The sequence below is a fragment of the Diceros bicornis genome, chromosome 16 (genome assembly GCF_020826845.1).
Source record: "Diceros bicornis minor isolate mBicDic1 chromosome 16, mDicBic1.mat.cur, whole genome shotgun sequence".
NCBI classification, from domain to species: domain Eukaryota; kingdom Metazoa; phylum Chordata; class Mammalia; order Perissodactyla; family Rhinocerotidae; genus Diceros; species Diceros bicornis.
Window position 1 is genome coordinate 8971599 of NC_080755.1, and position 17488 is coordinate 8989086.

Consider the following 17488-nt stretch of genomic DNA (forward strand, 5'->3'; position numbering starts at 1 on the left):
CTTTTCCATACTCATGTATGGACAGAGTTAAGAGAGAGGCAATATCTGTGGATTCTAAACATGCTCCTGCAATTTAAAAAAAATTCCTTCATGAGGGGCCACTTGTTCTCAATTGTCTGATAAAGGTAAGTGTCAGAGATCACATAGCACAGGAGAAATCCCGCTAACGCTTTCCCAGTAGAGCAGGCCAATCACCAGCGTTTGCTGAGGAGAATCTTCAGGGTCCTGCGAGCAGGGAACCTCGCAAATACTGGTCAAGAAGAAGGGGAGATTATGTGTAGAGATGGTTCTCTCTTATGTCTATTTCTCCTTAAAAAAAAAAAAACCGATTCCCCCTGGAGGGAGACACTGAAACTGAGAAACTGATTAATTTACCTTGAGCTCAGGAAACAGGCCTGAACGAGGCTATCCTCGGGAAACTTGAAGCACAGAGTGTTACCAGCACGCAGGTCAATCAGAGAACTTTGGGGAAAAACACAAGCTTGGCCTTGTCTCCGTTCCATCTCCCCAACGTCCGACCTCCTTGACCTTTTCCCTCTAGACCCCCTGGGTCTCTTCTCCCTGTCTCATGTACTTGCTTATTGTACAGAATGCCCCACTCCACCTTCTCCTATATACTCCTTCCGAAAATTTTCTCTTTTATTAAAAAAAAAAAGAAGAAAAAGCCATGTCTTTAGATTGGAACCAGAAAACCACCAGAAGACCCATGGGCTGAGTCTAATGCTCTGCTTATTTTTATATAGTTTTATTGGAACACAGCCACGTTCATTTGTTTTCATGTTGTCTATAGCTGCTTTTTGCTAGAACGGCAGAGTTGAGTAGTTAGTTTCAACAGTGACTGTGTGACCTACAAAGCCTGACCTTTACCTGGGCCTTTATAGACAATGTTTGCTGACCCTGCTCTCAGTCTTCTGGTCTCTGTGCTCAGTGGATGATGTTTATTGCAGTGTGGTTATCTGACTACCTACAATAGACCAAAATGTTGTTGAAGGCAAGGTGGTATTTCCTCCAGCTTTTCATTTCTGCCTTACTAGTGGCATTACTTAATAAATGTTTCATGGAACCAAATGATCAAATTAAACCAATTAAGTCTGCAAAGAGTTCCATTTTATTGTGAACTGCAATAGGGGTTGAGACTACCCAGATCAATGGGATCTCAGTCTCTGCCCTGGATAACTCATAAATTAAGAACTAGTTCATGGGATTGCACCAAACTGAAAAGTTTCTGCACAGCAAAGGAAACAATCAGTAGAGTGAAGAGACGACCTATGGAATGGGAGAAAATATTTGCAAACCATACATCTGATAAGGGGTTAATTTCCAAAATACATAAGGAACTCAAAAAATTCGGTAACAAGAAAACAAATAACTCGATTTTAAAATGAGCAAAGGACTTTAATAGGCATTTTTCCAAAGAAGACATACAAATGGCCAACAGGTATATGAAAAAATGCTCAACATAGGTAATCATCAGGTAAATGCAAATCAAAACCACAACGAGATATCACCTCACACCTGTAAGGATGGCTATTGCCAAAAAGACAAAAGATGACAAACATTGATGAGGCTATGGAGAAAAGGGACCCCTTGTGCACCATTAGTAGGAATGTAAATTGGTGCAGCCACTATGGAAAACAGTATGGAGAGTCCTCAAAAAATTAAAAATGGAACTACCATATGATCCAGCAATTCCACTTCTAGCCATGTATCTAAAGGAAATGAAATAAGTATCTCAAAAAGATATCTGCACTCCCATATTCATTGTAGCATTATTCATAATAGCCAAGATATGAAATCAACCTAAGTGTCCATCAATGGATGAATGGATAAAGAAAATGTGACATATATATATATATCATATGTGATATCACATATACATATAGGGAATATTATTTTACCTTAAATAAAGGAAATCATTGTGACAATGTGGATGAACCTGGAGGACATTATGTTAAGTGTAATAACCAGGCACAGAAAGACAAATACTGCATCTTCTCACTTGTATGTGGAATCTAACAGCATTGAACTCATAATAACAGAAAGTAGAAAGATATTTGCCAGAGGCTGGGAGGAGGGTAGGGGAATGGGGAGATATTGGTAAAAGGGTACAAATTTTCAGTTATGCAAGATGAATAAGTTCTGGGGATCTAATGTACAGCATAGTGACTATAGTTAATAATACTACATTGCATATTTGAAATTTGCTAATTGAGTAAATCTCAAATGCTCTTGCCACAAAAAAAAAAACAACTATGTGAGGTGATAAGAATATTGATTAGCTTGATTGTGGTAAGCATTTCACAGCATATACCTATATCAAAAACCATATTGAGGCATATTATTTCCAAATTATAGAAATTGAAGATAAAGAAAAACTCCTGAAAGAAGCCAGAGGAAAAAACACCTTACCTATAGAGAAATAAAGATAATAATCACATCCAACTACTCCTCAGAAACCACATAAGCAGAGAGAACCAAGTGAAATATTTAATGTGTTGAGACAAAAAATCCCATCAACCTAGAATTCTATGCCCTCCAAAATTATCTTTCAAAAGTGAAGGAGAAATAAAGACTGCCTCAGACAAACAAAAATTGAGGGAATTTGTTGCCAGTAGACCTGCCTTGCAAGAAATGTCAAAAGAAGTTCTTTAGAGAGAAGGAAAATAATGTAAGTTAGATCCTTCTATCTACATAAAGAAAGGAAGAGCATTAAAGAAGAAATAAGTGAAGATAAAATAAAAACTTTCATTTTCCTTGTTCTTAATTGATCTAACAGATAATAGTTTGTTCAAAATAATAACAGACATAATATATTCAATTATGTATGTTTAAGTATATATCATATATATACGCTTATGTATGCTTATATATAAGTGAAATGAATGACAGCAATGATACAAGGAACAGGAGAAAGGAATTAGGATTATTTTGTTATGATGATGTACTCACCCTACTTGTGAAGTATTATAGCGTTATTCAAAAGCAGACACACTAATTCTAAATGTATATTGCAAAACCTAGGGAAGCCACTAAAAAATGTAAAAAAGAAGTATCACTCATTTTCCATCTATATCTCTTTCTGGGAGAAAATATTTGCAAAAGATACATCTTGTAAGGGACTGTTACCAAAAATATACACAGAACACTTAAAACTCAACAATAAGAAAACAAACAACCTGATCAAGAAATGGACCAAAGACCTTAACAGACAGATCACCAAAGAAGATATACAGGCTGTAAATGAGCATATGGAAAGATGTTCCACATCATATGTCATCAGAGAATTGCTAATTGAAACAAAGAGATACCACTACACACCTATTAGAATGGCCAAAATCCAGAACACTGACAACACCAAAGGTTGGTAAGGATGTGGAGCATTGGGAACTCTCATTCTTTGCTAATGGGAATGCAAAATCATACAGCCACTTTGAAAGACAGTTTGGCAGTTCCCTACAAAACTAAACATATTCTTACCATATGCTTCAGCAATCATGCTCCTTGGTATTTACCTGAAGGAGTGAAAACTTACTTCTACACAAAAACCCGCACATGTTTGTTTATAGAAGCTTTATCATAATTGCCAAAACTTGGAAGCCACCAAGATGTCCTTCAGTAGGTGAATGGATAAATAAACTGTGGTGCATCCAGACAATGGAATATTAACCAGCACTAAAAAGAAATGAGCTATCAAGCCATGGAGACATGGAGGGAAGTTAAATGCATATTACTGAATGAAAGAAACCAATCTGAAAAGGCTGTATACTGTGTGATCTCAACTATATGACATTCTGGAAAAGGCAAAACTATGGAGACAGGGAAAATGTCAGTGGTTGCCAGGGGTTGGGGGAGAGTCCAAACTGACTCAAGAAGAACTAGGAAATGTGAATTGCTTCATATCTAATAAAGAAATTGTATTTGTAATTGAAAACCTCTCCATCAAGAGAACTTCAGTTTCAGATAGTATTATTGGTAAATTCTACAAAATGCTTAAGGAAGAAATAGTATCAATTCCACAAATCAATTTCTAAAACTAGAAAATGATTTCGAGGAAGGAACACTTTCAAGGAAGGAATACTTCCCCAGTCATTTTATGAGGCAATGTTGCCCTGACACCAAAATCAAAGACATTACAAGGAAAGAAAACTACAGATTGATGTCCCCAAGAAACATAGATTAAAAATCCTTAGTAAAACACTAAATCAAATCCAGAAATGCGTAAAGAGAATGATACCTCATAACCAAATAGTGTTTATTTCAGGATTGCAGCATGGTTTCCAGTTTGAAAATGTATTAGTGTAATTCACCATATTAGAATAAATAAGAAAAATATCTGTGCTTATCTCAATAAAGGCAGAAAAAGTATTTGACAATATTCAACATACAGGTCAGCGCAGGTAGCTATGGAACATAAGTTGCATTGCTGATACGTCCCCCCTTGAGGCAAAGGCCACGAGTTGACTCATGTCAGCAAGGGGCAAAAGGCAATTTTCTGGAGAAGGGGGGCAGTCGTGAGGGGAGCAACTGGGCGATGGGTGCACCAGCCGATAAAGGACGTCTTTAGAGGCTCCAGAGAGTCTTCTATGCCATATATAGGCTGAAGTACGATATCTTTTTAATTTGTTTCTTGTACTTTCATCAACAGATCAAAGATATTTTAGGATATTTCACACTCAGTCATTGCCTACTTCTCTACACAAAATGGATGCTTTGTAGTTCCCTACTGCAAAAAGTCTACTTAGGTTGCACGAGGAACTCCTGCAAGCAAGAGCCATTGATGCCAACTAATGTCCCAGAGGCTGGTAACTGCCGTGGTTCCCACCTCTGCCCTGTAGACTCTGCTCATCCTCCCATTCACCATGACGTGGTGGATACGAAGAAGCCACCTGTAATTTCACTAACCATAGCATCCTGACTCCCTTTCAGTCTTCGTGCTCCTTGATTTTGATATCACCCATACACGTTAGAAAAGAATACTATGGAGCCATACAAAAGAGAATAAGGAAGATTTCTATGTACTGATCTGGGAAGATCTCACACTTACTGTTAAGTGAAAAACCAAATGGCAGAATATACATATAGAATGATCCTTTTTGTGTCTGGAAGTGGGTCAAATAATAACATATAATCATATTCATAATATGTTGTAAATATTATATTATATTAAAAATTATATTTAAAGTTATATTTGCAACAAAATAACCAAAATGAGTCACAAGAAACAAATAAAAATATTGTCTATAAGTGGGTAGAAGTGCTGAGGTGAGGCAGAAAGAACAAGAGTAGGAATGAGAATTCTCAATATATGAACTTTATGTTGTGTGGAATCTTGAACTATATGAACTTATTACATGGAGTAAATTTTAGTAAACAAAAATTGTTAAAATTTGTATTATAAAATTGTATTTAAGATTGTATCTTGATAAACAATTCTAAAACAACATAGTTTAATTTAACAATGCATGACTGCATATCCACTAAGTGAAAAAACAAAGTAAGGAACAGTTAGTGCCCTACCTTTTGTGAAAGCAAGAAGAGGAAGTGCATGTTTGTGTGTGTGTATGTATGCTTAAGTTTGCTTCTTACATAAAAAAAGAATGGATAACTAGAAACGACAGCATAGCATGGGAGTGAGACTTCTCTAAGTGCACATTTTTACATAATATTGCTATGTAAATGTTTTCTATATTTAAAAAAGTAAAATTATATAAAGAGATAAAAAAGAAAATCCTAAAACTGAACACAAATGAACTTAATTTTATACTAAATTGATATCTTAATTACAGAGAGAAAATAATTATTTTAAGAAATCTTTGAACACAACATTCCAACTATATTTTATGCACACTTCTCTCACTAGGTTATTGTTAATAGCAATATTGGTATTGTAATCTTGAAACAATTTTATGTTTACTGTAGGCTAAAACAATAAGAATGAATATTAATGTTAGGAATCAAAAGTTTTAGTGTAAGAAAAAAAGAGATTCAAATGCAAAATAATGATTTAAGAAAACACAGTAATGCTAAAAGCGAATTGGAAACATCAATATTAACTCATGATTTTTAAAAAATGCATCTTTAGGGGCCAGCCAAGTGGTGTAGTGGTCAAGTTCCTGTGCTCCACTTCGGCGGCCCAGGGTTCTCGGATTCTCGGATTCAGATCCCAGGTGTGAAGCCATGCTGCAGTGGTGTCCCATATACAAAATAGAGGAAGATGGGCACAGATGTTAGCTCAGGGACAATCTTCCTCACCAAAAAAAAAAAGCATCTTTATGGCTTTGTCCACTGAAAAAGTCAGGAAACAAGGATGTCCGAGTAGCAATTAGCATACCTACTGCCATCTTTGCCTTTGTAAAAACCATTTCCCACTAGAAGGAGTCCTGACTCAGAGAACAAATGGCTGAGTCCAGGTCTGAGGCAAGCAAAGTACAAAGTGACCTTGTGATATACCTCGTGCCAGAAAGCAAAGGCTCAGAGGATGATGGGACGTGCCAAAATGACCCAGGAGATGGTGTGAAGGGATCTGCCTTGGTCAACTTTGGGGATTTTGAACATTAGTAAAAATAATCACTACAATGGATTTTAACACACTGAATAAATAAATAATATGAGTCCATACTAATAATTTTTTTGTGTGTGTGAGGAAGATCAGCCCTGAGCTAACATCCATGCTAATCCTCCTCTTTTTGCTGAGGAAGACTGGCTCTGAGCTAACATCTATTGCCAATCTTTCTCCTTTTTTTCCCCAAAGCCCCAGTAGATAGTTGTATGTCATAGTTGCACATCCTTCTAGTTGCTGTATGTGGGACACGGCCTCAGCATGGCTGGACAAGTGGTGCGTCGGTGCGCGCCCGGGATCCGAACCCCGGGCCGCCAGCAGTGGGGCGTGCGCACTTAACCCCGAAGCCACGGGGCCGGCCCCCCATACTAATAATTTAAAAAGAAAAAATGGAAGGCTAGAGAGAATACTTTTCTTTATATATAATAATATATAAATAATAATAAATATAGCAGAAATGATAGAATTTGAAAATCACCACTTTTGGGCACACGCACAAACAGATCTGGGCAGGAATCATTAATGGAATCTAAAACCATCAGATGAAAGGAGGAAAGGAAGTTGCTGGAGAACGGAGTATTTGCAAAATGTCACCCAGTCGATTAGCTGCCAACTGCTAGAGGAGAATGGAAAGATCCGCAGTCGTCACTTTAACCAAATCATCAAATTTAATTTCACTAGTGGGATAACCTGACATCATGTGCCTGTTGATTTGATGCTATATGAAGGACCCGACATCACCTGTCAAGTATTTAAATGGAATATAGTAAAGCCTCTAGAGTTCCAGTTTAAAGGAAATTCAAGGAACAGCATGGACGAGTTAAATCATACCATGAGGAGCCAATCAGACAAAAAATCTAGAACATCCGAAATGTAGGTGGGACATTTTATAAGACAAAAGGTAAGATATAACAACCAAACACAGCACATGAACCTTGATCAAATGCTGGTTCAAAAAAAAAGCTCTAAAAGCCATTTTGGGGGCTTTGGGGAAAATCTGAATATGGATTGGATATTGGATGATATTTCTAAATTGTAGATTTTTAAATAGATACAACAGTGATATTGTAGAAGAAGGGTCTTATTCTTAGGAGATACTTGAACTATTTAGGAGTGAAGTTTCGTCATGTCTGCAATTTATTTTCAAATGGTTAATAGCAACAAAATCTCTCTCCATATATATATATGTCTATATATATGGAGAGAGAGAGAGAGAGAGAGAGAGAGAGCGAGAAGGGGGACAAATGTGATGAATGTTAGCATTTTTCGGATCTACATGGAGGATATATGTGTTTATTGTATTACCCTTTCAACTCTTTCTGTGTGTAAAAAATTTTGAAAAGTTGGTGAAAAATGTAAATATCTCCTCTAAGTATTAAATAATTCTAGAACAGTATAAAAAACAATGCTTTTTCATCAAATGCATAGAAGATGCTCAATAAAGCTTTGCTGACTTTAGGATGTTTCCTTTTAATTTAGTTGTGTGCAAGTGACAAACTGCTTATAGGATTAGATTTTCTGAGAAAAATATGTCCCACAGATATTTAGACCTTAGAAAGCTGTGAAAACAAAATGTATTTTAATTTTCAAACAGTTTAGGTCTTTTTATATATGCATATTTTAAAAATGACTTCAACATTTAAGATTTTTCATATGTCTTATTTATAACTAATGCAAAGCTTCTTTTGACTTTCAAAAGTTTAAAAAGTTAAAAACATTGAAGTTATTTTAAGAGTTTTATGACGTTTATGAGAACTATGCAGCAATTTTGTGACTGCATAGCTTGGTATGGACCTAGTATTTTGGTTTGGTAATTACAGAGCTATGGTATTTAACATCACATTTTTACAGTTTTGTACTATGCTATTCTGCAGCCAAGAGAAAAAGTAGAACACCATTTTTCATTCCATTTTTCCCAAAGAGAAACAATACCATAACAGTGAAACTAGTGTATGAAATTAACATGAATTTGCAAATTTGATGAATATGAAAAGTTGCTCTTCTAGCTTTGAATTTCCCTTGCTATAAAATGTTCACATAATTCTCCACCACACTTTTTCTTTTCCTCTTCCCATTTTCTCTCTCCCTTCCTCTTCCCAATTCACAGCTCTCACTATCAAGTTCAAATTCAAATTCAGTCTCTCTGGAGCATCTTCAGAAACAGGGGTGGAGCAGACAAAAGGGACTGAGATTGTTCCATGAGAAGATTGCAGAAGGAAATATTTCTGGGAGATCGAAGACCAACAAAGCTCAGGAGGCACAGAAACAGCCAGCACAGCCTATTTGCCACTGTGTCCCTGGCCACATGGCCCACTTCTACTTCTCACTTAGAGAGCAGTCCTTTGCTCCATTCACTTACCTCTCACTTCCCTATTTCCACCTCTTCTTTTCTCTTCCCTTTCTTTCCCCCCTTCACTGCCCCACTGCCACTTTCAGTTCAATATGCAGCCCAATATGAGCCTGGTGACAGCCACGTGTGCCACATACTACATGATCGGTACTAGAATCTCAGGTCCATCCCTGCTCTGGCTCTCCTTTCATCCCTGAAGGCCCCAAGATACTCAGAAGTTATAGTGAGTGACCGGCCTAAGAAAGAGAGGCATGAAGAAATTTTGAAACTGAAAGGCATTGAAAAATTCCCTCCGGGTGCCCTACATGCTATGTAGCTACACTCAATCTATTCAAAATACAAAAATCAATCTATGATACACTGACCCTATCTTCAAATGATATTTTACGAGAACAGTCATGCATAAGTCGACTGACTAGGTTTATGGAAAGGATTTAAGTTATCTGCAAGGTAAAGGAAACTCCATAATCACCATTGTTACTGTTCTTGCCTTTAAAATCACATAGTTTATCAAATGCAAAGCAAACATTGCACTATACTCATATTAGCAAGAAGGGAGAGGCACAGGGCTCCAGAACAATGTCTGAGTTCCAACCGTGTAGAGCTTTGGAAATCTTTAAGTATAACTGTTGGAATACAGACTCTCTTTTCATAATATCTTACACCCGTAATAGCAACTTATGATTTGTAAGCTAGGCCCCAGACACACACTGGCAAGTGCTCCCTAATCCAGGATAGTTAATATTAAGTGTCTCTTGGAATGTTTGTGTTTCTCGGGCTATGCCACTTGGTAAATTCCGTGATATTTTGGCAGAGTCTATCCGCCTCCTCCATCCGCAAGTCTCTCAGGATCGCCAAATGAAGTGATTCCGTATGACTCAGACCATCCCTGGACCTGTGTCTCCTGCAAAAGCCATCAGAAGTCAGTGGAATAAAGGGTGGAATAAAGCTCAAGAGAACCAGCAGGAGATGGTGCATCTTCCCTGGAACATCAGTCCTGAAATAACCTCTTCAATGTCCAGGTCAGGCAGTTCCCCCTGGAAGCATCAAACAGGCATTACAGCTTGAAAAATAGAAAAACTGGACTGCCCCCAAGAAGGAAGGAAAACAGCACCAAATTAGCAATACCACAAAGCCACAAGCAAACCTGCCTCCTTCCTCCTGTCCTGCTCTTTTCATTAAAAGCATCAGTAAGATGTACCGTGTTTGGAACACGTTTACTGAGCTCCTACCATGGACCAGGCAGCCTCCTACTGCCCCTCTCCTCATCTGGCAATTAACTGCCTGTGCCCTCACCAGGCGCTTCATTGTCTAACTTTTCACACACAACGGTAACTCCCTCTTTACTTGGTGTCCCCCCACTACTTGGCCCTAAACCCCTCGATGGTAAAAGGCTGTGTCTTATTCAACTCTGTATGCCCAGAACATAGTAGGGGAAGTGGCACATAGTAGGCAGTCAATGAATAGCAGTTGAACAAATGAATGTTGGGGCACTCTGTTGAAATGTGAACATTAAAAATATCGTACATGCTGTGTTATAGGCAGTGTGTTCAGAAATGTGTTACATTGTTTCATTTAGACCTAACAATAGCTCTGCAAGGCAGGTGCCATTATTCCAGGGTTACAGAGGAGGTCATTCAGAGGGAAGAGGTCACTTAACACCGCCAAGGTCATGGGCAGCCAATAGGAGAATCAGGATCTGCACATCAGTCTCTCTGGTGCCATAGACGTCCCATATCCTCCAGGCGCCCATGATTAGCAGAGAGAAGGCATATGGGACCTGAGGGCAAAGTGCTATGGTAAGTGCCCTAATGACTCTTCGCTCAGATTTCTGCGAGGCTGCAGCGACCTCAGTCTGATAGGAACGCAGAGGGAGGGAGAGGAGGGTAGGAAAGGTTTAAGCTGAGTCGTGAAAGACAAAGAGTGGAGAATCTGGCCAAGTTCATTATCAGCAAGGACGTAAAGAGCGTGCCTGGGGAAACACGTAGTTCTGTCGCTGGAGACCGGCTGCCTGTCAGGGCAGCCCTCACAGGTCACGGGAGAGAGCCAGACTCTTCTCTGGGTGACGGAGGAGCCGATGGCGCTCACAGAGAGGTGCGACTTAATCCCATGCGTGGGTCGGAAAAATTTTCCTAGCAACAATGTAAAGAGAGGTTCATCCTGGAGACACAATAGGGACAAGATGCTAGTTAAACTGGGAAGAAAGGTGGATGAATATGAGGGGTGAAGGGCAGAGAAGAATTAAAGGTGACCATGTTTCAGAGGGCTGAGTGAAGAAGTGGAGAGGTTTGTAGAGGACTCAGAATGCTTGACGAGAAAACAGAGTAAAATAGTGCTCGGATAAATTTTTGAAGAATTAACTTATGTATTGAGTTTTTACCCTGTGAGTTTTCTCATTTTGGTAAGTGGAAGGTGACTACAAAATGGAGTCAGACACACACACACACACACACACACACTTCGAGGGCGCCTAAAATGGAGCCGAGGCCATTACGGATGTGGGGCTTATGCTCGTCTCTACCAGCTAGAAGGTACACCTTTCACCTGTGCTTCACTGCTATCGTCCTGACCTTCTTCCAAGAAATGTGCTCACTCCCATAGATAAGAACTTTTTGCCTCAGAGATGGCCTTCGCAACCACTCATGTATAGCCAAGAAGCAACAGTTGTTGCCAGCACCCATCACAAATCTTGCAGAACAACCTGTGTAACTTTGCTGGAATTTATCTCTTTTTGCTCTGATAAACCCTTGCCTCTTTTGTTCTCTTTGGAGCACATTTGAGTTTCTACACGAATCTGTATCTCCCGAATTGCAATCCTAAGATTCCAAATAAGCATTTTTGATTCTCTTACAGTTTATGCCTCTTATTCATTGACAGGTATTGGTCAAAGGCCTTGGGGCCCAAGAGGCAGTGTCACAGCCTATCTCATTCATTGCTGCAGAAAACCCCTGATGACATAAGTGGTCCATGGTTCTTGCTTCCTGCTCCTCTGATTGTGTCATTCCGTCACGGTTCCCTCTGGCTTGAATTAACCGGGAGAAGTCACCAAAGAACACGAGCAACTGACACGGGGATTTCTCACTGGCACAGAACGTGCAGCACGTGGACCTGGGTTCGATGAGGCCCACAGCACTGCGGCCAGCCACCCTTGCCAGCAAAGGCAAGGGAGGTGGCTGAACGTGTCTTGGTGAAGACGTTTTACATTTAAGGGACGTGACAGAATGCTTATCTGGGATTTTGGAATGTGAGAAAGAGACAAGCTTTGGCTAAACTGGCCCTCAGCAGAGGAAAGAAAACACAAACTTGGTTCAACGCAGCCTTTTCTGTGCCTCCAGGACCTGGCCCCCTTTCAGAACCAACTGGCTGCCCCAGCATGTTGGTGTGCTCAGGTCAGCCAGGGGCACACAAGAAAACGCACTCCAGTCCGCTGGAAACCCCGGGGCGCTTTGCATTTAGAGCTCCCCTTTGGGATCAGCGACAGTGCAATGCCCACAGGTAGGTACCAGCCGAGGTCAGAGTCGAACCGCCTGACAATGGGGTTGGGAATGTTTCCAGCATCGCCTGCTCTGCTGGGGGTGGGCAGGAGAAGGCTCTGGCTGCTCCAACCCAGACTGGCGTTTCCACAGATCCCGCAGTGCGAGCATGGAACGCAAGGCTATCGCAGGCACTGGTGAGGGAGTGGTCCAGACGGCCCTTTGTGGGGCCTTATGGTGGCAGGGCATAGTGAACAACAGGTGGAGCTTTGTCAATTAAAAAAAAGATAGAGCTTTGTAAATTTAAAAAAGAGATGCTCCTCTTTTGTAGGAATTGGCCATTCTGTATTTTTTTTCATTTGAAAACCTCACTTCTCTCCTTCCAGCTAATAGTTACCAGGAGAGAAGGGCTGCATTACACATAGAATAAAATCTTCACCTCACAACACCTGTGGCTTAAAGAACACATGAGAGAGAGAGAGAGAAGACAAAGAGAGAGAGAGCGCCACTATAGAAAACATGAAGGAATGAGATGGCCTCAGGCGTTGAGAACAAGAAAGTCACAGCTAAACACAAGAAGGAATTTCTGACTTAGCCCTACAAAACAGGCAACAAAACCCAGTGCTTAAACTTAGGTTGGTGACTCATTGGGGGCGACCCCAAGCGGGCATGATAAGTTACGGGCCTGTCAAACCCTCAGCAGTGTTCGGGCTTGTGTGGGGGCAGCACCTCAGAGCGCACAAGTCATCGCTGCCACGTGCTGGGGCGGGAGGCTCTCCTTCCAGGTGCGCAGCCCTTTGTCAAGCCAGAGCCGGGCAGAGTTGATGGCAGGAGACCCTCAAGCTCTCATTCCTTTTTGAGTTTACTTTAAATTTGACTCAGGAAAGAAAGGAAATCAAACGTTTTAAAGATCATTTTTGGCTCATTTTTTATCCAGACTTACTCAGTTTTAGAAAAAGAAACTCATTTTCAAGGAACATGGTCTTTGTCAATCTCATTGAAGAATCCATATCAAAACGCAGGAGTAATTTAACAGGCATATTGCTACATTTATATATATTCATAATATGTGCTTTGCTTTAAAAGAGAAATAAGATGGCAAAGGTCTTTAATGATTCTAAGTGCCATCACAACAATAAATCCATTTATTCTTCTAACACATAACAAATTACATCAGTAGTAACATTCTTCTTGAGAATAATCCATCTCAAGCATCTAAGAGAAGAATGCAAATTAGCAAAATGATGTGTGTTCCAAAAGTTGAATTATATTTCAGTTATTTGGGCTTTAAATCTAGAATAGGGAGAGGTGGGTTACAATTACATCAATAAATAAGCCAATTCATTCAGGATAATTTAATCTATTATACAACTAAGTAACAATACTTCAAAATCTAACCACCATTTAAAACAACATTTCTGTAGCAAATGGCCTCAGGTTCCCAATCAGGATATTAGGAAAGAAGTTAACCCCCACGCCTCCCACTTCACCCACTGGTGACTGAGAGCCTGGGTGTGAAATCTGTGCGAGGAGCCGAGCTCCCTCTGGTGATGACTTCTCTCACCCTGCGGAGGCGAGACCAAGTGGCTAGCCGGGGGCTCAAGGCAGGGGCTTATTGCTGAGCAGGGGATGGGAGGTGCTGAGAAGCAGAGGCGTCTTTCCTCCTGTCCCACTTCATTCTCCTCCTGGCAGGAGCCTGATAAATATTTAGTTGAAAGATTGATCTGTAAATGATAAGTGAGTGTGCTTTCCCCTCACTGCACAGAGTCGTTAATGAATTATTTGTAATTATTTATCTAATGCCTTCTTTTCTCACCAGACTCTCAGCTTCAGGATGTCAGGCCCCTGTCTGTCTCATTCTTTGCTGGCCATCAGCACAGACACTTGTCCATACTAATACATTTGTATTAATAAAACAAATGAAAAAAATAAGTGAATCAATGCGTGTAACTGATGACAATGGAGGCTCAGAGGGATCTGTTGATTGTTGTATATTTTCTTCCCGCATTAGAAAAATCACCCTCCGTGTCTATTGTCATATTATATGTGAAGAATAAGAGAATTTACAAAGGCTTGGAGTGCTCCCTAAATAAGATTCCCATATATATCTCAGGGGCCCCCAAAGCAGTTCTGTGCATAACACTGGGTGACACCGGGAGGGCTGGAGAAGCGAAGAATATACTTCAGATCCTAAATGTCAAGACACCCTTCAATTCCAGGAATATCTGCTCTGTCTCAGACTGATTTGCAGGTACTCCCTCCCTCCACCCACCTCAAAGATAACCTTCCTTGAAAGTGATGGTGTGAGAAACACTGCAGTTCTCGGAAGGCAGAACCTGGCAGAGGACCTTACCTTTACTGTTCACCAAATCTCCACTTTTTATTGATGTAGCCAATTTCTTGTTAGAAAAGGTTACAATTTGAACCAACTTATCACACTAACCACATTCTTCCATTCAGACAAAGGTGTTTTTAAAAGTAGAGTCCACTTTGGAGGCCACCTGGATACAACCAAAGGGAGCAGCAGCTGGGTTAATCTCTGCCCCGAAGACCACCTGTCTGGAGAGTCAGGACCCTGCAGAGAATGAGCCCCGCCCACTCTGCAGCCCAGGAGCACGTTGACTCCTTTACCCCTTACCCCAGCTACCACCCATCCCCAAACAACCCGGTGGCGTGCAGTCTTTTCAAGTTGTATGTAAGACACAGTATCACCTGGAGGAGCTTCTTTAAAAAGACAAGAAAAACCCTCTACAAACCTAAGTGGGGTTCAGACACATGTACATGGACCAACAGCTCGGGCCAATTTTGAAATGGTTCAGAAGCTCTGTTCTAGAGTAATTCAAGCCCTTTCAACTACAACCCACTGTAATAAACACGTTTTATTCCCAGACCACACTTGCACACACACAAAACCAGAAACAAACCTTTGCTGAACACTGTTTATCCTTGTTGTGTGTGATGTAGCCTATTTGCTCTTCTTTTCTATTTCATTAAATTTTTTTTGGTTGTGACCCATTAACGAGATTGAGATCTCTAGCTAAATAAACACTTTAGAAGATACTAAAACCTGTTTCTAAGGTCACTTCAGAAAGTGTATTTTAGTAAGCAGACTTTTTCTATCTTGATTTCATCATTATGCATCGTAATCATCACTACCACTCCTTTCCTTACATCATTTAAGCCCATTGATCATTATTGGAAGTTATTCAGCCAATTTTTCTGTTCAACTACCATTCAAGCCAATATTGTCGTATGTGACTCCTCGCACCTGGGCAAGCATTTAGCTTTCTGTTCTTTTCCACTAGAGCCTTACAGAAATGGGAGTGGTTTGCAAGTTTCAGGTCATAACACATGTCATCCTCGGGATCAAATGTATAAAATAGAAAAGAATTGAGTCAGGTTATTTGGAAGAATATCTGGTACAGATACTTTAATTATTCATATTTCTAAGATCTCTGAACCTTAGAATGTTGAAAAGGACAAACAAAATGGGACTGTGTAAGGGTGATAAGAAAATATATTAAAACAATGAAATTATTCATCAGTGTACACTATAGAAATCATTGAATGTTAACGCTTAGAGGGGATCCTAGAAATTATCTACTCCAACTTAATCATGCTCCTTTTCCTTTAAACTGTCACACTAAAATAAAGCGGTACACTCATGTTTCACTTCTTTTGATTATCCTTCACAAAACTGGATGTTTCAAACTCCTAAGGAATGGCTATGAAATTTTTGCAAGAGCAAGGATATTTGAAAATACGTTATGCAATGCATGGTAGGCCTTTTTAGGCTCAGATAACGTAAAATCAGAAATAAACTGGACTTATGAAAACACTTTGGCCTACTCTCCCAATCTCTGATTCAAATGCTTAATTTAGCTTCTTCCCACATTCTAGTCTCAGCCAAATAATGTTGAAAAACCCAATGGTCAGAGGCAGATGCACAAGTTTCTACCAATGAACTTGTCAGAGTCACTTTACCCTTTCTAGTTAAGAGCAATAATACTCATAATTAAGAGCAATAATTCCTGATAGCTTTTATCTTTTAGGGTTAGCCAGCTAAAAAGAGCTCTTGATTCTGAATAGGTAAGGACGCCGTACATAGTCTCTAACACCAACCACAGAACTAAGCACAAACAGGTATTTAAAAACTAGGAATTAATTAATAACTCCCGAAGATTTCATTGCAGAAATTCTGGTTTTAAAACGACAAAAAAAAAAAAAACATGGACCATAACGAGAGAGGATACTGTTGATGTGGTTTTCAGTAAAAATTACCAAAAGCTAAAGCATTTCAGCAGCACAAATTATTCAATCACTATGCTGAAATTTCCCAGAAATATTCTGAATGAAAAGTAGAAAGAACATATTTTTATTTACCAAACTAGAAGTTCTTTGATAGCATTTGGCAAAAATGTACCACTGTTTTCATAAGGAAAAACTTCTAGAAGTGTCAGATAATCAGGAACTTAAGCAATAATAAAATATGATGTATTTGATTAATTTTGGCTGAAATTGCTATTGTATAAGACCAGCTTCATCAGCTATAAAAATAATAAATTTCAATGGGGAAAGTCCCACAATTTCCAAATAAATCTGTGATATGTCAGAATGAACTGATGAAACATGAAGAAAATAATAGAACTAAAAACATAAAATCAGTATTGTTATTCCCAACATAATTCATGATTTGGACTCTGAACACAATTTGAATAAAGCTTAATAATCTGTTGAGTGTATAAAATTTTACACATTGCCAAAGAGGCAAAAAGAAAAATAAAACACCTGAATGACTCATATAGGCTTTTCATATAAAAAACACCTACTTATCACGGAAGTTATGACTTGGAGTGACAGATTAAAATTTAAACATTTATTGCCTTCCTATGCAAACAAAGTATAATTTGTCTTTTATCTAACTTAATTATTACAATTATAAATTAATAGGGTCTGCCTTCCCAAAAGTATCCATCCAATTTTTAGATTATGACTCTCAGCATTTGGAAAATCATTCATTTCCATCACTGGGCTAAAAGGCTTCAAAGGCTCAGAGAAGCTGGGTCATCAGTCTGGAAGTCATGCAGTCAAAGAAAAGTTAACCAC